The 24,721-nt window shown below is 42.1% G+C and overlaps 1 protein-coding gene and 1 long non-coding RNA gene across 8 annotated transcripts in view; one reads left to right on the top strand and one right to left on the bottom strand.

Moving 5' to 3' along the window:
• Window positions 1–275: 275 nt before the first annotated feature.
• LOC100849652 (uncharacterized) lies at window positions 276–19,396 on the bottom strand. Its single transcript, XR_805435.4, has 3 exons — window positions 19,309–19,396; window positions 8,853–10,094; window positions 276–8,640 (listed from the first exon to the last, which is right to left on the bottom strand). It is a non-coding gene; the product is annotated as an uncharacterized lncRNA (long non-coding RNA).
• A 99-nt stretch (window positions 19,397–19,495) lies between these two features.
• Window positions 19,496–24,721, top strand: part of HIPK1 (homeodomain interacting protein kinase 1) — a 54,327-nt gene continuing 49,101 nt past the window's right edge. For 5 of the 7 annotated variants that reach the window (XM_005204017.5, XM_059883519.1, XM_059883514.1 and 2 more), the window contains exon 1: window positions 19,677–19,986. The gene's annotated coding sequence lies outside the window, so the exon portion shown is untranslated. Of the gene's footprint in view, window positions 19,582–19,676; window positions 19,987–24,721 lie in introns of those variants that run through there. The other 2 variants (XM_024987693.2, NM_001109998.1) reach the window with 2 other exon arrangements.

Below are 24,721 nucleotides of genomic sequence, written 5' to 3'. Positions count from 1 at the left end.
GTGGGGAAACTTGTACTTTTCCACAAGGAGACTGACAGTGATTTAAGTCCCCTTAGGGAAGAAAATCTGCCTGACTGGCCTCGGGCAACCATCTCTTACACGTGACCCAGACTGCCCTTTGTGGTAGGAAATAGAAGATAAGTGAGTCTGGTTGTTCAAGAAAAGGGATTTAGATCTGGGTTCTCTTATCTCAAGTCCACTCCTAAGGGGACAGTTCCCTCTGCATTCTTAGAGCGGTTCATAAATAGAAGAAATTCCATCTGGAGGTCCATGTAGACATTTTAAAAAATTGTTTTATTGAAGTATAGTTGATTTATAATGTATTAATTTCTACTGTACAGCAAAGTGATTCAGTTATACATACATACTTTTTCATATTCTTTTCCATTGTGGTTTATCAAAGGATATTGAATATAGTTCCCTGTATGTGCATGAATTTTCAGTGCCATCACTGGTGAGTAGCCCTTGGTCTGTAACCTGCTTCCCACCTCTCACCTTCCCTGAGCACCACCACCACAAGTTGTTTTGTCTTGAGTCCTTGGCACTTTCCCCTTTCTCTTCTGTAGGATATCCCATCTACATCACTAGAAAATGATTCTGCTTGCCCTTATAGAATATTTGTGTCTACAGCTGCCCATGGGGGATTCTCATCCTCAGAGTGTTGTCTTTTTCTTTTTTTCAGATGATTGATTTATTTTGGCTGTGCTAGGTCTTCGTTGCTGGGCTTTCTGAGAGTGGGCTTTCTCTGGTTGTAGTGAACAGGGAAATCTTTGTCGTGGTGCATGGGCCTCTCATTGCAGTGGCTTCTGTTGTTGAGTACAAGCTCTGGGGCATGTGGGCTTCAGTAGTTGTGGCGCATAGGCTTAGTTGCCCAGAGGCACATGGTATCTTCCCAGACCAGGGATCGAATCCATGTTCCCTGCATTGGCAGGCAGATTCTCAACCTCTAGACCACCAGTGAAGCCCCAAACTTCTCTTTATTTTGGTCACAGTGCTTTTATTTAGATATACCCTTCCACCTTGACTATATCATTCCTAGGTAACTTTCTCTTTGAACACCTCCTCGACCACCAGATCACAGAAAGTTCCCAGAATCTTGGGCTTGGTTCTTTTCCTAAACAGAAGGCTTACTGAATCACCTTTCAATCACACAAAACTTCTGGCTCACCTTGGGTTAGTTTTTCCCTTGCAATATTTACATAATCAAAATACTATTGGGACTTCCCTAGTAGTCCAGTGATTAGGAATCCACCTGCCAATGCCAGGGACACAGGTTCAGTTCCTAGTCTGGGAAGATTCCACACGACGGGGGGTTGGCCGGGGGGAACTAAGCCCCCGCACCACAACTACTGAGACCGCATGCTGCAACTACCAAAGCCCCCATTTAGAGCCACCTAGAGCCTGGAGAAGCCACCGCAATGAGAAGCCCAAGCACCGCAACTAGAGAGTAGCCCTCGCACAGCAATGAAGACCCAGCACGGTGAAAATTTTTAAAAAACAAGCAAACTTTGTCTTTGGCATCCATTCTAGGTTGTACACTCAAGAGTCATTTTATAACTGGAGACTGTCAGGTGGCCCCTACTCCAACTCCAGCTGATGTATGAAAGGATCAAGAAAAGAATGGAAGCAAACTATTGGGTGGATGATTGGTAGCCTTTTTTTTTTTTTTTTAAAGAAATCACCATTTATTAGCGTAATCTTTCTCCACTAATTGACTGCCATTCTCACAGTAATATCTGAGCCACCCTGTAAAATGTTCCTCTGATTTCAAGGCATTTTAAGCTTTTGCTTATCATGTTTACATCCTCTGTTCAACTAAGACACTGTTCTGAGAGCTACTTTTTCCAAGTGTATTGTTGCCTAAATTTCCTTTATTTCTTCTTCATCCTTTCTCTTCTTCCTATATTCTGGGAATGAAAGGAACTTAAAGGAAAAAAGTTGATTTTTTTTCCCACCCCCCCCCCGCCAACCACTGATCCATAGGCTTCATTATTTTACGTTATAATAAATTTATGACTCTTTAGAACAACAGAAATGGAAAAAGTGAATTAAGATAATGAACAAAACCTTTCACCCACTTAAACATTTTCCAGTTGTGAGATTCCTCTTCTTGTGTGTGGTCTCTTCCCCTTGTTACCTCTCTTCCCCTGACTATAGTCAATTTGGTCTTTAGGCTCATACCAGTCTCCCCGAGACATTCTGCAGTCATTATCACCTTTTTGGGTGGATTTTATTTTATTTTGTTTTTTTTTTAAATAACTTTTTAACATTGATGCATATTTGCTTGGGATAGAGTTTGTGTAATTTACCAATCGTATTGATAGTATGTGACTGTGCCCTGCAGAGGTATATTTAACAAGACAAAAATAATGTAGGTTAATAAAGGAGCCCATGATATTTGAGTCAGGTTATAAATGACCATGAAATCATTTACAGTTTGAATAGTGAAAATTTATGTCTGCTGTTCTTAAATTAGTGCTAGACAGAATATCATTTTTAAAAGTCTTTGTGCATTTGTTATTTTCCCCTTACCTTAGCTCCCTGTTCTTTCTCGACTGCCTCACTCACCTGTTATGAATTAAAAATATTGAGCCTTAAAGGGACAGATCATTTTTAAATTGCTAAAGTTTGTGAAATTTTACTTTTTCCAAGTTTTTCCAACTTTTCTTTAAAAAGTGAAGACAGATAATGAATTGAAATTTCACAAGCTGTGAAATTAGCATCTGGCAAGCTGTGAAATCTTATTATTTGAAGACATTATCTGCTGGAAGTTCTTTGGGAATAGGAAAGAAGAACCCTGTTTTTGAAGTAGACCATTTTTCTCTCTTTAAAAATCTGTTTATATGTTCAATTTTTAAATGGCCTTTTAAAAAGTGAGGTGAGGAAAAGTAGTAATAGAAAGATGTTTAGGACAGCTAAAGGCTGGGTCTGAGTAAGTATATAGTCTACTTGTTGCAGAGTTTTGAGAGGATGAGGCCATCTCGTTCAACCTGTGTGCCAGCTGTTTATATCAAAGTTGCCACTTTTGTTAAAATGGTGTTATTTTCTTTATTATCTTGGAAACTGACTCAGCCTCATGTTGCTCCAAATTAGTGTTTAAGGCTCCCACAAGTTGCAGATAAAAGGATTATTTTAACAAGTAGAACAAGGTGATTTGCCTTTTGGTTTGTAAATATATGAAAGTGTCTACAAGGTCTTTATCTGCTTTCTGTCAGTATTTATATTAAATGATAAATTAATGAGGAAAAAAAAAACAACAAGCAAACTATTGCATTAGGGCTGCATTAAACTATTGCTAACCAGTCCTGACTCCTCTCATCAATTTTTAGTAACTTTGGGGAGTGGAGGATGAAGTTCATCCCCAGTGCTACAGGCCCATCCTTAATGTGCTCTCTGAAAGGTGTGCTTTTGAGAAGCGAAGATTGGGTCAAGCCCACTCCCCCTACTAACCAGACTCTGTAGAAACAAAGCATGAGGGTGGAACCAGACTCCTGGTGCTTAGGGAGTCAGGAATATAAAGTTGGGAGAAAACCTGCTAAAAGGTCTGAGCATCCAGTTCCTAAACTGGAACCAGGGGTTTCCCAGCCAACCAGCAATGCTAACACCAGCTGGGTGTCCTACAATTCGACTCAGGTCTGAGACTACTTGGAGATAGCATCAGATCTCACAGATTAAGGCTTCAGTGTCACAAGACTGTCCCCTCACCACCTGAGATGCCCATTGCAAGTCCAGGTCATCATCTGTGTTTCTGAGTGACCACAATAGATTGGAGGTTTCAATGATCCCCTCTTTGGATTTGACTGGTTTGCTAGAGCAACGCACAGAACTCAGAGAAATACCTTACTCACTAGATCATCAGTTTATTATAAAAGGATTTAACTCAGGAACAGCCAGGTGGAAGCAATGCACAGGGCAAGGTATGTGGGAAGGGGTGGGAGCTTCCATGCTTTCTGAGTGCTACTCTCCCAACACCTCCACCTGTTCTGTTCCTCCTTCAGGATGCTGTCTCCACCCTGGATGATATCAACGTTCTGGTGTCTCAGTCTCTGACCTCATCATTTCCAAAGACCTCATTTCCCTCTACCTTACCACCCTGTCATTACCAGAAGTTATACTACTTTTGAAATCGCAAATGTAAGCCCTCTTTTCTCCAGCTGACTTGCTCAAGTATCTTCATTGCCAATGTTTCACTGTTCATGAGTCCTCTCTGAGCTTCACTCCCTTCCTTGACTGAACTGTATCCTACAATCCATCTTTATAATATCACTCCCTTTCTCTCTCTCTCTCAACCTTGCCTTGAAAAACTCCAGTTTTTCATAAACCATAATATTCATTTACTCTTTGCCTGCACTGGAGCAGCTAGATGTTCCTAGAGAAATCATTCAAACAGACTGTCTGGTTTCATTTTGAAATCATGATTTCAAACGTCAGAATGGCCTTCCATGTAATAGGACTGCTAAGCAATCCTATTACATGTCCCTAATAAGCTTGGTTTCATATTCTCCCTTTCTCATTGCTTTCCCCTCCCACCCGCGTCTTAGCAAATCCTGTTGACTCTACCTTGAAACATATCCTGAATCTTCCTTTCACCATCTTAACCTCTACTACCCTTGTCCAAGCAACCTTTGTCCCTTGTGCAAGTTCTTCAATAGCCTCCTAAATGTTCTCTCTGCTTCCAACACTGTCCCCCTTTTCTCCAAATACACAGAGTCCCCATGATAGCCATAAGTCATAGCATGTTATTTCTCTGCTCAAATCCTCCAGTGGCTTTCCAGCTCACTCAGAATAAAAACCTAAGTTCTCCTGGTGGTCTGCATGGCCCCTATGATTTCCAGATCACCTCACCTCCTACTCCTCTCCCACCCTTCACTTACTCTGCTCCAGGCACGCTGACCTCCTTGCAGCTACTCCTATCTACCCTGTAAACAATCACCTCACTTCTTCCCTCTCCCCATCACCTTCTCCACCCACATGGCTCCCTCACCTACTTCAAGGTTTTGCTTAATGAGGCTATTATTGACCATCTTATTTAAAATTGCAACTGCCTTGCCCACCACTCCCTTTCCCTGACTTGCATTTTCTCCACAGAGCACCTTCCATATGATATCATTTATCTATTGAGGTTAGTGTGTGCCTCATGGACTAGAATGTAAACGCTAGGATTCTTTTTGTCTTTTTTCTTTTTGATTGCTTTGTTCACTGTTTTATCCCAGCTGTCTAGAACACATACTGGGTTCTTAACGATAAACATCAGGTGAATGAATAAATGAATTAACCCGGAGGAATGCATGGATGGCACATCCCTTAGGGAATCCTCCTTCAATAAACACTATTTCTCTCCAAGAGGGAATAAAGCAGAGTTCAAAGTCCCCAAGGAGCTGACCAATACTGAATGCTTAAGTTTGGCAGATACAGTATAAATATTATCTCTATATTAACTTGCAACTATCCCAGTGAGAAAACTAGTGTCCATAAATCTCTTCATTCATTTGTTCATTAAACAAATATTTAATGAATGCCTATGTGCCAGGCATCTTTTCTAGACACTGGGGATATGAAATAGTGACCAAAATAGAAAAAGTCCTACCCACATGGAAATTCAACATTCTAAAGGAGAGAGGCAGTATACATAAATAAATATATCAAATGGTGATATGCGTTAAGAAGAAAATAAGACTGGGACTTCCCTGGTGGTCCAGTGGCTAAGACTCCACGCTCCCGATGCAGGGGGCCTGGATTTGATCCCTGGTCAGGGAACTAGATCTCATGTGTTGCCAACTAAAAGTCTGCATGCTACAACTAAAATCCCACATGCCACAACTAAGACTGGTGCAGCCAAATAAATTAATAAACAATAAAAAGAAAAATACAATTTTTTTAAAAAGAGGAAGAAGAAGATATTAATACTAGTTTAATGGGGGTGGGGAGCAGTTCAGATAAAGGTCAAGGAAGTATCCTGGTGGGAATGACACTTCAAGACCTGAGAGATGAAATGGAGCCAGCCAGGTGAAGATCTGGGGGCAGCATCAGCACCAAAACCATGTGATGGCCATGAGCTCTATGCCCAAGGAACATGAGCAAGAGCTGTGCAAGTGGAAGAGAAAAGGAGATGGGATCAGAGGCAGAGGTAGGAGTCGGATCAGATGTGACCTACAGAGCGAGAAGTTTGGGTTTTAGCCTAAGTGTTATGGAAAGTGCTTTAGTGTACTGGGGTGGTATGATCTGATACATATTTTTGAAAGCAACAGATGGAGAATGGGGCAAGAATGAAGCAAGAATACCAGTCAGGAAGCTCTTCCAGCAGTGAGAGATACTGGTGTTTTTGCATTGTGTTTGGATAAAAATCAGAGTTACCTCTTTAGCACAAGCAGCTGAAGGGAGAAAGACATCCCTTTTCTTCTACCAGAGCTTTCACAAGGGAAAAGTACATCTATATACCCAAAGATATTACATAGATAAACATATTTGGAGGAAATGAAGAAAGGAAGAAGAAAAAAACTGATTTATCTACAAGTAAATAATTGAAATGTTTTATGAATCAACATTATTTCCTATAATAGACATGTTTTAGAACTATGTACTTAAGAGGAAAAAACATGTTTTACTTGCTTTGGAGTCAACACAAGCCTTGGGGTTAGAGGTTACACTTCCTGAGAGACTAGGACTTTTCAGTAAACAAAAATGAATTTATCAGAGAATACTTATTTTTTAATTATTTAATTATGACATTTTATAGCAAATAACATTAGTCCTGACCTTTGAATAGCTGCATCCTCTAGGAGAGATCTATAAGATACAGTAGAAGACACAGCATTACCATATTTAGTTTGATTTAATCCTTTCTGTTTAATTCACCAAGTAGTGATACTTTATGTCCTTACGGAAAAGCACCTGAATGAGCAGGCAATTTTGGTTCACGAAAGAGCAGTCTCTTGCTGCAAGGCTCTTAGTCAGTACATACATAATTAAAACCTGCACTTTTAAATCAAGATAGGACTGACAAATCCATATTTGTTATTATTCTATATTCTACTTGTCAGAGACTTTCTGATTTTGTAGACAGTTATCAGTGGAGATGAATGGTAGTGGATTTCAGGATATTTTTTGAAAGTAACATTGAAGAAATTTTCCAATGGACAGAATGAGGGAGGTACAGAAAAGGTATTATTACCATCTCCATTTTAAGGATGAGATAAGTGAGGCTCATGAGCAGACCCACTATCATACCCTCGTAACCAGAAGAGTTAGGATTCCTAGTGACATTAAGCTCCAAAGCCCATGCTTTTTGTTTATACTGGACATTCTCGGAGCACTGAGGTTGATCAGGCAGAAGCCCTATTTCGCATCAGAAAATTTACCCTCTATGGTTTGTTTTGATAGGGCAGCTCCCCTACCCCCACCAGAGAGAACCACTTGCTAATCACTTGATGACAACTTACAGATTTTATACAAATGAGTTTCCAAAAGCAATAATAGAAAAAAAATCAGTTAAATGCATGGCCAAAAAGGTAAAGACTGCTATTTTGAAATTTCTTAAACTCTATTCTATAGTTTACTGAATTCTGATGCTTTGAGTACTATGAATAAACACTCAGTAATTTACTCAGCAAAATAGCTATTATTACCGACCACATATCAGGAATTGTGTTAGGCAAGGGATATTTCATTAAGGTCTTTTTGATTTCAGAGTTTGTAGGAACTGCAAAATGACACAGCATAAGTAATAATCAGTTATTAAAATTTGAGGTCCTGTCCTGATTTATTGCCCTCTCCCTTGTGGGTCTTTGTGTGCATTCTTCCAGCATTTGTTTTGGCTTTTGCTTAGAACTGATGATAGGGAATGACATATGGAATGAAAGTGATAAAAGCTCATGCATGTAACAGTTGGTCAAAGAAAAGGTGAAAAGCTAGGAAATGATGGAGGCATGATAATGAGGAATGATGCTGATCCAGGTAAAAGGAGAGAAAAGCACTATCCCTTGGTTTTGCTGAATAAAGATCTAGTATATGAAGAAAATGAGAGACAGGACGATGGTTATGTGTGGATAAGGGAGGAAACAGAAATGAAACCTCAAACCCTCCTTCCCTCATAATTGTTGTGTAAGTGGTTAAGGCATTTGCTCTTCTCCCAGAAGAGTCTCTGGGTTGACTCTTGAAAATCAGAAAAATTAGGGGTGAAGTCTTTTACCCATTATTTCTAAATCCTGCAAACTTTCATCCTCCTTTTAAAAAAAAAAACTGAGGTGAAATTCGCATAACAAACAACTATTTTTAAGTGTACAATTCAGTGGCATTTAATGCATTCACAGTGTTGTGCACCGCCACCTCGCTCTGGAGTCACTTTCCCGTTCTTGGCTGCAGTACACAGGCTTCTCACTGTGGTGGCTTCTCTTGTTGGAGAGCACAGGCTCTAGGCACACAGGCTTCAGCAGTTGTGGTGCACAGGCTTTAGTTGCCTACAGGATTTTTCCGAACCAGGGATCGAACCAATTTCCCCTGCATCGGCAGGTGAATTCCTATCTGCTGTGCCACCAGGGAAGTCCTTGACTCTTTCTCTTTAACCCCACAGGCATAGTCTTCACCCAAGCTCATGTTCGGCCAAAGCCATCACTTCTGCTGGAACCCAATCCTCAAAATGACCTATTGTGATCCAAGAAGAAAACAAGATGTAGACTTGAGAGCAAGCAAGTCAGATTCCTGCCTGCAATCAGGCAGTAACCAACCCAGTAACCAACCTAACTTTAATGGGGAGATGCTGGGGAAGGAGAGTAATGTGGATGCAGTGAGGTGACACAGCCTTCTCACAATATATAGAAGGGACCTTCATGATGATATGGAGAGTCCTCGCTCACCTGATTATCCTGGGCAGCTTCCAAATGTGCATGGGTGATTCCATTTTCAATTTTGTATATCATGCTCTTCTCTGCGGCCTTGTACGGATGATAACCACTTCTTCCCAAGAGTGTACCTGTCATACTTGAGCTAATATCCCTTATATATGATAACATAATGGCATATTTATTCCTCTGTTCACATTTTACATGAAAAATGTACTTAAGATAGTTACTAAAAACAAAGACTGATGCCCCATTTGAGCACAAGACAGCCATGGTAGCTCCAGACCTTGGGTATTCATCCTTTTGTCTTAGCCAAAAGACAGAGAAAGGAGCAAAAGAAAATTTTCTCTTTATGCAAAAATAAACAATTTCCTAAGAGCCTCCCAGAAGACTTCCTTTCATGTTTCATTAACCAGAACTGTGTCTTGTACCCACTCCTAGACCAATCATTGGCAAGGAGAAATGGTATCACCAGATTGATTTAGACGTATTGTGATTTAGCCCCTGATTTGGGGGTGGGAAAGGGCTTCTTGGTGGCTCAGATGATAAAGAATCTGCCTGAAATGCAGGAGACCCAAGTTCAATCCCTCAGTCGGGAAGATCCCCTGGGGAAAGGAATGGCTGCCTACCCCAGTATTCTTGCCTGGAGAATTCCAAGAACAGAGGAGCCTGGCAGGCTACAGTCTACGGGGTCGCAAACAGTCGGACATGACTGAGTGGCTAACACTTTCATTTTTTCACTTAACGGAGAGGAACTTAGCTTCCTTGAAATCAAAGGATCTTCCTTCTACCTGAATGAAACTGGGATTCTATTAATAGGGAAGAACGAATCTAGGGGATGGAGTTTAGATAAGTGTGACAGTGTTAGTCTCTTAGTTGTGTCCAACTCTGTGTGACCCTATGGACTGTAGCCCACCAGTCTCCTCTGTCCATGGAATTCTCCAGGCAAAAATACTGGAGTCCATAACTACGCCCTTCAGTCAGTTCAGTTCAGTTCAGTCGCTCAGTCGTGTCCAACTCTTTGCGACCCCATGAATCGCAGCACGCCAGGCCTCCCTGTCCCTCACCAACTCCCGGAGTTCACTCAGACTCACGTCCATTGAGTCGGTGATGCCATCCAGCCATCTCATCCTCTGTCGTCCCCTTCTCCTCCTGCCCCCAATCCCTCCCAGCATCAGGGTCTTTTCCAATGAGTCAGCTCTTCGCATGAGGTGGCCAAAGTATTGGAGTTTCAGCCTCTATCATTATATGTAGAATCTAAAAAATAATACAAATGAATCTAAATACGGAACAGAAACAGATTCACAGATCTAGAAAATAAATTTATGTTTACTAAAGGGGAGCTAAGGGGGAGGGATAAATTAGGAGTATGGGATTAACAGATATAAACTTCATGCACTGTGCTCAATTGTGTCTGACTCTTTGTGAACCCATGGACTATGGCCCACCAGGCTCCTCTGTCCATGGAATCTTCTAGGCAAGAATAGTGGAGTGGGCTGCCATTCCTCCTCCAGGGGATCTTCCTGACCCAGGGATTGAACCCCAGTCTCCTGCATTTCCTGGATTGGCAGATGGTTTCTTTACCACTGTGCCACTTGGGAACTCACAACAGATATAAACTACTAAACATAAAATAGATAAGCATCAAGGATTTACTGTGTATCACAGGGAACTATATTCAATATCTTATAATAACCTATAATGGAAAATAATCTGAAAAACATATGTATGTAATTGAATCACTTCACTGCACACCTGAAACTAACACAATATTGTAAATCAAGTACACTTCAATAAAAAAAAAAATTATTACCCAGTGAGGAACAGGGACATCATCTAACTTTGGGTGTGATATTCTGAGAAGCACACAATATAATTATTCTGCAACAGATGTGGGTTTGATCCCTGGGTCAGAAAGATCCCCTGGTGGAGGAAATGGCAATCCACTTCAGTATTCTTGCCTGAAAAATCCTATAGACAGAGGAGCCTGGAAGGTTATAGGCCAAAGAGCCAGACACAACTGAGCAACTAAGCATGTAAATGTTAAAGCAAGAGGGTCAAAAGGTTAATTAGTAAATCTGAGTAAAGGGTTATATTATTATTATTATTATTGCAACTTTTCTATGAGTTTGAAATTATTTGAAAATTAAAAGTTTTCTGGAGTCTAGATTTAAAAAAATCAGCGAAGGGGACATTCCTGGTGTTCCAGTGGTTAGGAATACATTTGTCAATGCAGGAGACCTGGGTTTGATCCCTGATCTGGGAAGATTCCACATGCTGCAGAGCCACTAAGCCCATATGCCAGAACAAATGAGCCCATGCTCTAGAGCTCATGCTACACAACAAGAGAATCCATGGAAATGAGAAGCCTATGCACCGCAACTGGAGAGCAGCCTTCTTTCACTGCAACTAGGGAATGCCAACATGCAGCTATGGAGACCCAGCACAGACAAAGATAAATAAATCAACATAAAAAGTCTTGAAAGAAATCAAAGATGACACAAATAAATGGAGAGATATACCATGTTCTAGGATTGGAAGAATCAATATTTTGAAAATGATTATACTACCCAAAACAACCTACAGAGTCAGTTCAGTCCCTATGAAACTACCAATGGTATTTTTCACAGAACTAGAACAAAAATTTTCACAATTTGTATGGAAACATGAAAGACCCCATCAGCCAAAGTAATCTTGAGAAAGAAAAACTGAGCTAGAGGAATCAATCGTCCTGACTTCAGACTATACTACAAAGCTACAGTCATCAGGAGAGCATGGTACCAGAACAGAAACAGGAATATAGACCAATGGAACAAGATAGAAAGCCCAGAGATAAATCCACACACCTCTGAGCACCTTAGCTTTGACCAAGGAGGCAAGAATATACAATGGAGAAAAGAGCCTATACAATAAGTGGTGCTGGGAAAACTGGAGAGCTGCATGTAAAAGAATGTATCCAGAACACTTCCTAACACTATATACAAAAATAAACTCAAAATGGATTAAAGTCTTAAATGTAAGGCCAGAAACTATAAAGCTCTTAGAAGAAAACACAGGCAGTACACCTTTGATACACATCCCAGCAAGATCTTTGACCCGCCTCCTAGAATAATGGATTAAAAACAAAAATAAACAGATGAGATTTAATTAAATTTAAAAGCTTCTGCACTGCAAAGGAAACAATAAACAAGATTAAAAGACAACCCTAAGAATGGGAGAAAATAATTGCAAACTAAAACAACTGACAAAGTATTAATCTCCGGAAAATATAAACAGTTCATACACCTTATACAGTGAACTAAAATGGACCAGAATAGGCTAATTAATTCAGATGACCATTATATCTACTACTGTGGGCAAGAATCCCTTAGAAGAAATGGAATAGTCATCATAGTCAACAAAAGAGTCCGAAATGCAGTACTTGGGTGCAGTCTCAAAAACGACAGAATGATCTGTTTCCAAGGTAAACCATTCAATATCACAGTAATCCAAGCCTAAGCCCCGACCAGAAATGCTGAAGAAGCTGAAGTTGAATGGTTCTATGAAGACCTACAAGACTTTCTAGAACTAACACCAAAAAAAGATGTCCTTTTCATTATAGGGGACTAGAATGCAAAAGTAGGAAGTCAACAGATATCTGGAGTAACAGGAAAATTTGGCCTTGGAGTACAAGATGAAGCAGGGCAAAGGCTAACAGAATTTTGCCAAGAGAATGAACTGGTCATAGCAAACACCCTTTTCCAATAACACAATAGATGATTCTACACATGGACATCACCAGATGGTCAATACCAAAATCAGACTGATTATATTCTTTGCAGTCGAAGATGGAGAAGCTGTATACAGTCAGCAGAAACAAGACCAGGAGCTAACTGTGGCTCAGATCATGAACTCCTTGTTGCCAAATTCAGACTTAAATTGAAGAAAGTAGGGAAAACCACTAGGCCATTCAGGTATGACCTAAATCAAATCCCTTATGCTTATACAGTAGAAGTGACAAACAGATTCAAGGGATTAGATCTGATAGACAGAGTGCCTAAAGAACTATGGATGGAGGATTGTAATGCTGTACAGGAGACAGGGATCGAGACTATCCCCAAGAAAAAAAAATGCAAAAAGGCAAAATGACTGTTTGAGGAGGCTTTACAAATAGCTGAGAAAAGAAGAGAAGCGAAAGGCAAAGAAGAAAAGGAAAGATATACCCATCTGAATGCAGAGTTCCAAAGAATAGCAGGGAGAGCTAAGAAAGTCTCCCAAAATGATCAATACAAATGAATAGAGGAAAACAATAGAATGGGAAAGACTAGAGATCTCTTCAAGAAAATTAGAGATACCAAGGGAACATTTGATGCAAAGATGGGTACAATAAAGGGCAGAAACGGTATGGACCTAACAGAATCAGAAGATATTAAGAAGAGGTAGCAGGAATACACAGAAGAACTATACCAAAAAGATTTTAATGACCCAGATAACCACGATGGTGTGATCATTCACCTAAAGCCAGACATCCTGGAATGTGAAGTCAAGTGTGCCTTAGAAAGCATCACTACGAACAAAGCTAGTGGAGGTGATGGAATTCCAGCTGAGCTATTTCAAATCCTAAAAGATGATGCTGTGAATGTGCTACACTCAATATGAGAGCATTTGGAAACCTCAGCAGTGGCCACAGGACTGGAAAAGGTCAGTTTTCATTCCAATCCTAAAGAAAGGCAATGCCAAAGAATGTTCAAACTACCACACAACTGCACTCATTTCACAAGCTAGCAAAGTAATACTCAAAATTCTCTAAGCTAGGCTTCAACAATATGTGAACTGAGAACTTCCAGATATTCAAGCTGAATTTAGAAAAGGCAGAGGAACCAGAGATCAAATTGCCAACATCAGTTGGATCATAGAAAAAGCAAGAGAATTCCTGTAAAACATCTACTTCTGCTTCATTGACTACGCTAAAGCCTTTGTGCTGATCACAACAAACTGGGAAATTCTTAAAAGAGATGTGAATACCAGACCGCTTTACCTGCCTCCTGAGTAATCTGTATGCAGGTCAAGAAGAAACAGTTAGAACCAGACATGGAACAATGAACTGGTTCACAATTAGGAAAGGAGTACATCAAGGCTGTATATTGTCACCTTGCTTATTTAACTTATATGCAGAGTGCATCATGCAAAATTCCAGGCTGGATAAAACACAATCTGGAATCAAGATTACCAGGAGAAATATCAATAACCTCAGATATGCATATGATACCATCCTTATGGCAAAAAGCAAAGAGGAACTAAAGAGCCTCTTGATGAAAGTGAAAGAGGAGAGTGAAAAAGTTGGCTTAAAGCTCAACTTTCAGAAAACGAAGATCATGGCATCTGGTCCCATCATTTCATGGCAAATAGATGGGGAAACAATGGAAACAGTGACAGACTTTATTTTCTTGGGCTCTAAAATCACTGCAAATGGTGACTGCAGCCATAAAATTAAGACGCTTGCTCCTTGGAAGAAAAGCTATGACAAACCTAGACAGGTTTGGAGAAAAGGGAACCCTGCAGCACTGTTGGTGGGAATGCAAACTGATATAGCCAGTATGGAGAACAGTATGGAGATTCATTTAAAAACTAGGAATAAAATTACCATGTGACCCAGCAATCCCACTACTGAGCATACACCCTGATGAAATCATAATTGAAAAAAACACATGTACCCCAATGTTCACTGCAGTGCTATTTACGATAGCTAGGGCATGAAAGCTGCTGAGATGTCCATTGACATATGGATAAAGAAGCTGTGGTACATATATACAGTGGAATATTACTCAGCCATAAAAAAGAATTTGAGTCAGTTCTAATGAGGTGGATGAACCTAGAGCCTATTATACAGAGTGAAGTAAGTCAGAAAGAGAAAAACAAGTATCAGATGTTAACACATACATACGGGATCTAGAAAGATGGTACTGATGAACCTGCAGTTCATAGTGCAGGACGCACACATAGTGAAGAGACTCATGGACACAGTGGGGGAAGGAGAGGGTGGGACAAACCGGGAGAGCAGCATTGAAACATATACATTACCATATGGACAACAGAGAGTAGTCATTTGCTCTATGAAAAGGGAGCTCAAAGGGGTGGGACTGGGCAGGAGATGGGAGGGAGGTTTAAGAGGGAGTAGACATACATATACCTATGGCTGATTCATGTTGATATAGGGCAGAAACCAACAAAATTGTAAAGCAATTATCCTCCGGTTAAAAATAAATAAATTTTAAAAATCAGTGAGGATTCTCTCTTGTTCTTTCAAAAAATTTCCCACGTTTTGCCCTCTATTCTTCACTTCAGTCTTTCACTCTCATCTGGTTTTTCCAGTTTTGCAACTGTTGGTTTCTACTTGAAATCTTTTTTCTTCTTGGTCCCTCATATTTACTACTTGTGTAGGAAGTTTGCCTTAGTTTCTCTCAAGACAGCCTTTTGGTCAGCTTCTACTTGGCCTTATGCACTGCAGCTCCTGTGGAAGAGACTTCTGGCCTACAATACTGAATCCAGGCTCCAAGCCCTAGAGGGGTATCATACCCTAGATGAGACATCAGTGCTTCCAACTGGCAACAGCTCCATCTCCCTCTCCAGCTGCCCTGAATTTGGGAGGAAATAGTTCACACGAGTGCCTGCTAAGTCATTTCAGCCATGTCTAACTCTTTGTGATCCTGTGGACTGCAGCCTGCCAGGCTCCTCTGTCCATGGGAATCTCCAGGCAACAGTACTGGAGTGGGTTGCTATGTCCTCCTCCAGGGGGTCTTCTCAACCCAGGGATCAGACCCACGTCTCTTCTCCTGTACTAGCTGGTGGGTCTTTAGCACTAGTGCCACCTGGGAAGCCCAACAGTTCACATATCTGCCCCCTTCTCTCCATGTTTTCTGCTTCATCAAACCCTCATCATAGTTTTCTAAGTATGCACAGTTTCTCCAGTCTTTTCGCACTCCAGCCTGCCATCCTCCTCACTGCTACCAGTTCTCTCTTTAAAGCACACATTCCTTCATATTACTTGTCTGATTAAATTCTAATAGCTCTGCGTTGCCTTTCAAAATCTGACTCAGCCCATTTTAGTTTCCAAATCCTGACATTCCTCTGCTGAACTGGGAGCTCCTTCAGAGCACAGACCACACCTTTCTTCTTCGTATCTTTAATTCTAACACAGTGCCTGGCACACAGAAGATGCTCAATAGATTTCTGCTGAATGAACAAATCCACTTTAGTTAAACTCTGAAACTTCTTTGAGCAGACCATGTTTAAATATCACCTTCTCTGATGGTGAATGACAGTCTTGACACTGTCCTTCAAAACTTCTTCAGGTAAATATATTTCTTCATGGAAATACATCACCCATGCATCCCCTTCCCACCACTACATTGTCAAATTTTCTGAGGGAAAAGACCATGTCTTATTCATCTCGCATCTGACTGAGGGTCTAGGAGAGTAACCTGCCATTGAGCAGGCAGACTTTGTTGGATGGATATAGATATTAGAGAGGGGAAAATACCAGATTTTAAAAGGTCTCCATATAGTGAAACTGACTGAGGAAATGACCAAAGAACAATGAAAATGATATCAACAAGTATAAATAAAGAGTGTACAAGAAGTGAAGTAGTCAAATGATGATGCATGACTGAATAACTAGAATTAAGTGGGAGTTAATCAGAAAAGGCATCCTCGGGGCAAATTTTGAGATGTGTTTGACAAGCAGAAAGGGACATAATGTTCTATTCTCCTACCAGGAGCTTAGAGGCCTGTCATGCAGTTGGGTTGAACCAAAGCACAGTAAGCAATTAGTGTATTGGAAGCCTGCTCTTCAAGTGAGACCTGCTCTTCCCTGGAGCTCAAGCCCTGCCTTTCTCCTGGCTCCCCAAGCAGCCCTGTTGGCCCACTCTCCATGTCTCGATGTTCCCAGGTCAGCCCAGTGTAGCACTTCATGTCCTCCAAGTTTCTGTTAAACTAAGTAACCAAAATTCCCCTGTGGAATTAACATTCTTGCTAACCCTGGTTCTCTAGGGTAATAAACTTTCCTCTTCCCAATAGAACTGTTCTAGCATTGTTAAGGCAAGAGAGAAATCCAAAGGCTGCATAACCACTTGAGTACATCTTCACAAAAATGATCTCTTTGATCCAAAGAGGTTTAACAAGGGACTTCCCTGTTGGTCCAGTTGCTAACACACTCCCAATGCACGGGACCTGGGTTTGATCCCTGATCAGTGAACTAGATCCTGCATGTCGCAACTAAAATATCCCACATGCCCCAACTAAGGTCTGGTGCAGCCAACTAAATAAATAAATATTAACAACATCCACTTTTGCTTCATTGACTATGCTAAAGCCTTGTGCGGATCACAATAATCTGTGGAAAATTCTTAAAGAGATGGGAATATCAGACCACCTTACCTGTCTTCTGAGAAGCCTGTATGCACGTCAAGAAGAAACAGTTAGAACCAGATACGGAACTGACGGGTTCAAAATTAGGAAAAGAGTACAACAAGGCTGTATATTGTCACCCTGCTTATTTAACTTACATGTAGAGTACATCATTCAAAATGCTAGGCTGGATGAATCCCAGGCTGGAATCAAGATTGCTGGGAGAAATATCAACAACCTCAAATAGACAGGTGATACAACTCTAATGGCAGAAAGTGAAGAGGAACTAAAGAGCCTCTTGATGAGGGTGAAAGAGGAGAGTGAAAAAGCGGGCTTGAAACTCAACATTCAAAAAACTAAGATCATGGCAACCAGTTCCATCACTTCATGGCAAATAGAAGGGGAAAAAGTGTAAACAGTGACAGATTTTCTTTCCCTGAGCATCAAAATCACTACAAAAGGTGACTGCAGCCATGAAATTAAAAGGCTTGCTCCTTGGAAGGAAAGCTATAACAAACCTAGATTGTATATTAAAAAAGCAGAGACATCACTTTGCTGACTAAGGACTGTATAGTCAAAGTTATGGTTTTACCAGTAAGCACGTAAGGATGTGAGAGTTGGACCATAAAGAACGCTAAGCACCGAAGAATTGATGCTTTGGAATTGTGGTGCTGGAGAAGACTCTTGAGAGCCCCCTGGACTGCAAGAAGATCAAACCAGCCAATTCTAAAGGAAATAAACCCTGAATATTCATGAGAAGGACTAATGCTAAAGCTGAAGCTCAAATACTCTGGCCACCTGATGCAAAGAGCCAACTCACTGGAAAACACTGATGCTGGGAAAGACTGAAGGCAAAAGGAGAAAGAGGCAGCAGAGGATAAGATGGTTAGATAGCATCACCAACTCAATGAACATGAATTTGAGCAAACTCTGGGAAATAGTGGAGGACAGAGGAGCCTGGGGTGTTGCAGTCTATGGGGTCACATCAGACATGACTTCAGTTCAGTTCAGTCGCTCAGCCGTGTCCGACTCTTTGCGACCCCATGAACTGCAGCACGCCAGGCCTCCCTGTCCATCACCAACTCCCAGAGTTCAAACTCACATCCATCGAGTTGGTGATGCCATCCAGCCATCTCATCCTCTGTTGTCCCCTTTTCCTCCTGCCCCCAATCCCTCCCAGCATCAGAGTCTTTTCCAATGAGTCAACTCTTCGCATGACTTAGGGACTGAATAATAACAACAAAACCCAAAGAGGTAAAATGACTGGGACCTGAGGACTGTAACCTGATAGTACAATCTTATTTTAGCTACATCTGCCCTCTCCTTAAAGAGTACCAGCATTCTAAGTCACTTCAGTCATGTCCAGCTCTTTACCACCCTATGGATGGTAGCCCACCAAGCTCCTCTCTCCTCCAGTATTCTCCAGGCAAGTACAATGGAATGGGTTGCCATGCCTTCCTCCAGGGATCTTCCTGACCCAGGGATGGAAGCCACATCTCTTAAATCTCCTGCATTAACAAGTGGATTCTTTACCACCAGCGCCATCTGGGAAGCCCCCTTAAAGAGTATATGCAAGTAAATACCATAATTCTGTACAGTCACTTTCCAGGGCTCAGATCCTTGCTGCCTCCAGAACTTGTGGGAAGGAAAAAAATAAACTGTCTGCCTAAAAATGTCCCACACTTTAGGAATCAGAGCATTTTACACACCAAGAGGTATATCTGAAGACTTTCAGAATCTCTTGGCCAAGGGAGATGGCAACTGTCTTTCTTTTAGGATAACCTAGTTTTCAGGCAGTGTTTATTTTTTCCAGAACGTTGCATTCCTTTTCCTGAACACCCGGTTTTACTATCTCCTGGTAGAGGAGAGAAAATTATGGTAGTATGAGCTCACTGGAGCGCTTGAGGGGTAGGGTTCAGAGTACAACTATTCTTTCTCACCTCCTGTTGGAAACCCAGCTTCCCAAGGAGGGAATTAAAGAGCCCCCTCAGGGGAGGCTCACAGATCCCATACACATCTGCCAAGTAGCTAGAACGTCTCTAGATAGCAAGGAAACATTAAAGCCTAAACTTGGGTCATTCCTCACCAGCTGCCTCCCCGCGCGCTGCTCAGTCTCTGGACGTGTCACACTAGGCGGTGGTGATGTCACACTGGCGGGGATGACATTTTAAACCTGGACCTCACACCGACACTAGGCACCTTAAGTCACCTCGGTGTTGGCCGTGCGGAGGGGGCGGGGAGATGACCCCAGCACTCTATCCACGCTGGCTCCCCACGGAGGTCCACCCACTCCCACTTCCACTCCCACCCGTAATATGAGGTCGTCGTAATCCTCCCGCTCTCCCGGACTTCCGCCTCAGTAGGTGTCATGGCGCGGGACCCGGGACTAGTTCCCGTGAGGCGGGGCGGGCCGGATGAGGGCGGACGCTCGGCGCTCAGCTTGTCGGGTCTGGCGACAACCGCGGCTGCGGAGCTAGGGGCCCGGCGGTGGCCCCGGACAGCAGCGGGAGGCCGAGGAGGGAGCGCGCGGGTCTGAGGCGGCGGCGGCGGCGGAGGGGGGCCGGGCGGTGGAGCGGGCGGGAGGCTGAGAAGGCTCCCCTCGCGGGACGGGCGCGGGGACGGCTCCGGGGGGCGGGGGCCGGGGCCCGGGCCGGCTCGCGCAGGGGGTATGATGACCCGGCGGCGGGGCCCCGGATCTCGTCTCCTCCGCCGCCTCCTCACGGCAGCCCCAGCTCGCGGCTGAGAACCAGAAGACACACCGGCGGTGAGTCGAGGCGGGAGAGCGGGCGGGCAGGGGCCTTGGCGGGGAGCGATCTCTTATCGGGTCTCCGAGGCGGGGCCGGGCTGGCCACGGGCTCTCCGGGGCGCCCGGCCTTGCGGGGGGCGCCTCCCTCGGCAGCCCCCACCCGGGACCCGGCGCCAAGCCCTGTGGCCCGGCCGCTCCCGGCCGCGGAGGGGATGGCGTTCCCAAGAAAGTGGGGAGGCTGTGGGCTTGTTTTCGGGGCAACTCCTGTGTCCTGCCACTTCTCTCCTGGGCGTGTTGTTGTCCTCAGATGACAGGGGGCCTCCTGGCGTCTCCTCACCCGGCCGGTTTTTCCTCCGGTGTCGTGGCCGGTTCCCAGTGTATGGCTTGCGCGCGTGAATTTCACAGCTCTGCTTAGCGCCTTGGTTTGGGGCTATCTGTGCTGTTGGGGACAAGGAAGCGGTGTCTGGAACGGACGGCGGCGGCGGGGTGGGTGTGGAAGCCCTCCTATCCTCTCCGCTTGTGTTCTTTAATCGTTAGCTTGATAAATCGTGATGGTGGTGGAGACTACGTGGGACCGGCCAACCTAAATGTATATCTGTGTTAGGTAGATCTAGAAGTCTGGCTCAAAGGGAAACTTTTGCTGTTTGTCGCCACTTTACCAAAGCTTTCGTTAAAAAAAAAAAAAAAGTCTGGGGGGTGGGGTGGGAGGAAACCACCAAAACTCTTGGGTGAGCCTCCGCGCCCCAGCCCCCCACCCCCACCGCCGCCCCGGTGTTCACAGGTCTGTGGGAAAGAGGCCGTTTTTGTGCCTAGCAACCGAGACCAGGGACTCAGTCTCCAAGAGCACTGGTCTAACCTCCAGTTTGTTGTGGTGACAAACCGTAAGGTTTGGCCTGTGTTTACGCTGGGCGCGCTTTCTTTCCTGTTTAGGTGGGGGAAGGGAGGAGGGGCTAGAGAAGGGGGGGAAAAAACAGCCCCAAGCTCGAGTGTGTCTTTTTTCCAATTAAACCATTGATTATGTTGCAGATTCTCTTTTTGAGGCAGCTCTAGGTGCTTTTTTCCTTTGGGAATTTTCAGTCACTGTATCAAATTGTTAATTTCAGCTATAGACTCTTCTGCCCAATCCTTCCTTTATCTTATTTGTTTCCTAGTAACTGATGAAAACAGCAGCATGGCTTCCTGCTCCTGGTGAAATGGGGTTAAATTAAGTGGCTGATGCCCTCAGCAAAACCTACAATTTTGTTCTTGTTTGTGTAAAGCTATTTTTGATTCCTGGTCTGTAGTGTAGTTTTTTTTTTTTTAAGATTATAGAGAATGCAAATCATTACCAGCTCTTTTTCATATGTAGGTCTAAAGCTTTCTGTAAAACATCTAAAAAATATACTAACAGGTCATTTTATATAGTTGTTAATGCAGCTGGTGATTTTGGAGATACATGTAATAATCTCCGGGTTCTGTGTTGTAGAACTGGTATGATGGTGTGAAGAAGGATATCATTGACTTTAAGACACTGTTCCCTGGCTTGAAGAATATTTTGGTAATGTACTTACTTGTGGTTGCAACTGGAGGCAGGCAGGCCAGTAAAGCATCTTACCAGTAAAATGGTGAATGCGATCTTGTAAATATACTGACTCTGGTTAGTAATAAGACTTTAGCTGGTGATATCTTTATCCTATCTGGACATTGTAGTTTTATGGATTGCAGAGCAAGTTGATTGGTAACTTGAGATTGAAAACCAAACCAGAACTTTCTACTAACAGGGAAAAAAAAAAAGATAATCTCAGCATCCACAATTGTCTGGAAAATAGAATTCTTTTTTTCTGTGGTTTGGTTTTCATAAGCACAGCTTAGTCATTGGTTCTGTTGGTAGAAATCAGTGAGCCAAACCTGCCTTATGAACTTCTTACACTTGGAACTTGTGCAACTTGTTAGTTATATATTGTAACTGGTTCTTTTGTAATTTGAGGTAATTTTGCAAACATGAACTTCCTGATCGGCCCTTTTATTTTCATGACTGTATAAAGCAATCCATAATTTTTAAAGTTACAGTTATTAATTCCTCCCCACTATGGGGTCGCACAGAGTTGGACACGACTGATGTGACTTAGCAGCAGCAGCAGTTTCTTCCCTTAAATTTAATGCCATTCTGAACAGAAGTCATCAAAATAATTTTTCTTTCAAGTACCACTTCAACAGTAATTGATTTGCTTTTCGGTTCCTTTTTTGTTTTTATTTTTTGTTTCCAATCTCCCAACTCCCTAAATACCTTATGTATTTTTGTAGAGCATAATTTGACACTTAAAAAAATTTTACATCCTGTTTTTATATTTTTCTTTTTATGTGTCACATCAACTAAGCAACATTTTAAGTTCTTTGAAGATAGGGAAACTTAGGTGCATTTCTTTTGGCTTCTTTGGCACCCTTCTTTAAGGGTGCCTGGGACAATGCTTTCCCACTGTGCTTAATGAAAAAGAATCAGAAAACCTGAATTTTTTGACAGCATTACTGCTCATTAGCTCTGGGTAAAACTTGCGTGGCTTTCTTGGGTCTACTTTTTCTCATCTTGGAATTAGGGTGTTTTAGAAAGGGTCTTTAAAGGTCTATTTTAGCTGTAAGAATCCCTGTACTTTTTTTTGCCAGTGTCTTCTCCACTCAAATACTCTAAACAGTTTTTCATTTTTCCATATCCCCTGGAATACTTGCTCAAGTTAGCTCTCATCTGTAAGACCTTCATCTGCTTTCCATCTGTCAGACTGTTGTTACCTTACTTGAGTCCTATTTTCCTTAGGCCCTTTCTGGCTAAAGGTCCTCTCTTAGTGTTCGTGTTTCATATTGGCCTATGCTTTGTTAATCTGTCATTTTTCTTATGATAGAAACTGAGGTATAGCTTTCTTTATTGTAAACTTTATAGATCTTATAGACTGTCCTGTGCACATACTAGGTACCATTTTACCAAACACCAGAAAAACCTACTTTTCTTTTGTTCTGTTGCTTTAGGTTCGTCATTCCAGATAAATCTAAGAGAGCTATTGAAATTTAGGAAAAAAATTTCTTCCCTAGAAGGAAAGCACCTCAGCCAGTTTACCAAAATATTCCAAAATTGGTCTAAATGGCTGGCAATTACATAGAATTGTAGAGTTACTACTTTGTCAGCTAACACCACTATTCCACAGCCTGTTTTTGCATACTGGTTGGGGAACTGGCTCCTTTCACATGGTTCCATATGAAGGAAGTGCTACAGGAAAGGGGGTGGGGAACTTTGATTCAAATAGTGTCCTCAGGGCTTCAAGGTTATTTTTTTCTTCTGTATTACTATACTTAGAAAAGTATTCTCTTGTAGACAAGAGGCTGTAATTTTTATCATGTGTATTTCTCTAATTTAGTGAGAATGACTTCTGAGATCCCTTTATATATGGAGAAATAACATGGTCTCTTTATAGTCATTCATTCTATCAAACATTTGACACATGCTGTATTCCATCCATTGTGATTGATGCTGGTGATACAAAGGAAGATGATACTCTGCTATTGACAATTGCCCTCTTAGAACTTGCAGTTCAGAAGGGAAGTCAACTTTTTTTTTTTTAGAAGTTAACTTTTAAATAAATAATTTCAAATAGTCATACTTAAAATAAAAATCCAGAGTGGCCCACAAGTCAGTATGTGTTCTGGCCCTTGTTTTCCTTTTTGGGTCTTTCTTCTGCTCCTTTTTGATGGGCAGGGGACTCTGCTCTATATGATCATTCAGGTACCCGTGTTCTTTCCATCTTGCTGCTCTGCCCTCCCTCGAGTGTTGTCTCATGGCAGAAACTGGGTCTTCATGGGTTCCTCTTGGTGGAAAAGGAAGAGAACGCTATAAAGGCTCGTGTATCACTTTGTATTGGAGAGAGGGACTGGTAAATGGAGTCTGGCTTTGTGCATGGGGTGGAGGAGAGACTAAACTATAATCCAGACCAACAGTCTTGTGCCACACAGAAAACATGAGCTTTAAGTAGAGGCTGAAAGGATAAGTGGTAGTTAAAAGAAGGCTAACCGAGAGGGTAGAATGAAATTTAGAGAGACAATGTTATGTGTGAAGGAACTGAGGCAGAAGTCAAGTTTAGACCAGAGATATTTAGAACTACTGGAAAAGGGAGTGCTGCGGAAAAGAGTCTAGTGAAATGAGGCTACAAAATAGTCAGGGTCCAGAGCTTACAAAGCCTGACAATCTAAATGAGAGATTTTGGACTTTATTCTAAAATTTTAAATGGGACATAGATATGCATTTGTAAAAGCTTTGATTGTAAGGTGAAGAATGAATTGGAGAAGGGAGCTTAAAAAGAAGGCCAAAGAGTACCATTAGGGGAGACAGGTTAGGCAGTTGAAGCAAGCAGTGCAGGGTGTACAGTAGGGGTGGAGTGAGAGATATTTGGTGTTCCAGTGGAAGAGTTTTCTTCCCAGTCTTACCTTTTTTTTACAGAATTTGTATTCTTATTTACCCACTGAATACTCTTTCTGTATCAGTGTACTGGAGAATATGTACATCTGTGTACATGGCAGCTGAGGACAAGTTCTAGAGGGAGAAATCAGTATGTAGTACTGATTTTTACAGTTATTTAGTTAACCAGTTGTTAAATTGTATCAAAAAGACAAAGGTGACATCAAGTAAAAGAGTTGGGAATTTATTGGTGTCTCAGGGAGAAGAAGGAAGTTACTGAAGACTAGGCAAAACATTGACCAATGGTTACTTTGATTGTCATACCCAGCAGTTTCA

The sequence above is a fragment of the Bos taurus genome, chromosome 3 (genome assembly GCF_002263795.3).
Source record: "Bos taurus isolate L1 Dominette 01449 registration number 42190680 breed Hereford chromosome 3, ARS-UCD2.0, whole genome shotgun sequence".
Lineage (NCBI taxonomy): Eukaryota > Metazoa > Chordata > Mammalia > Artiodactyla > Bovidae > Bos > Bos taurus.
This window is presented reverse-complemented; position numbering and strand designations above follow the sequence as displayed.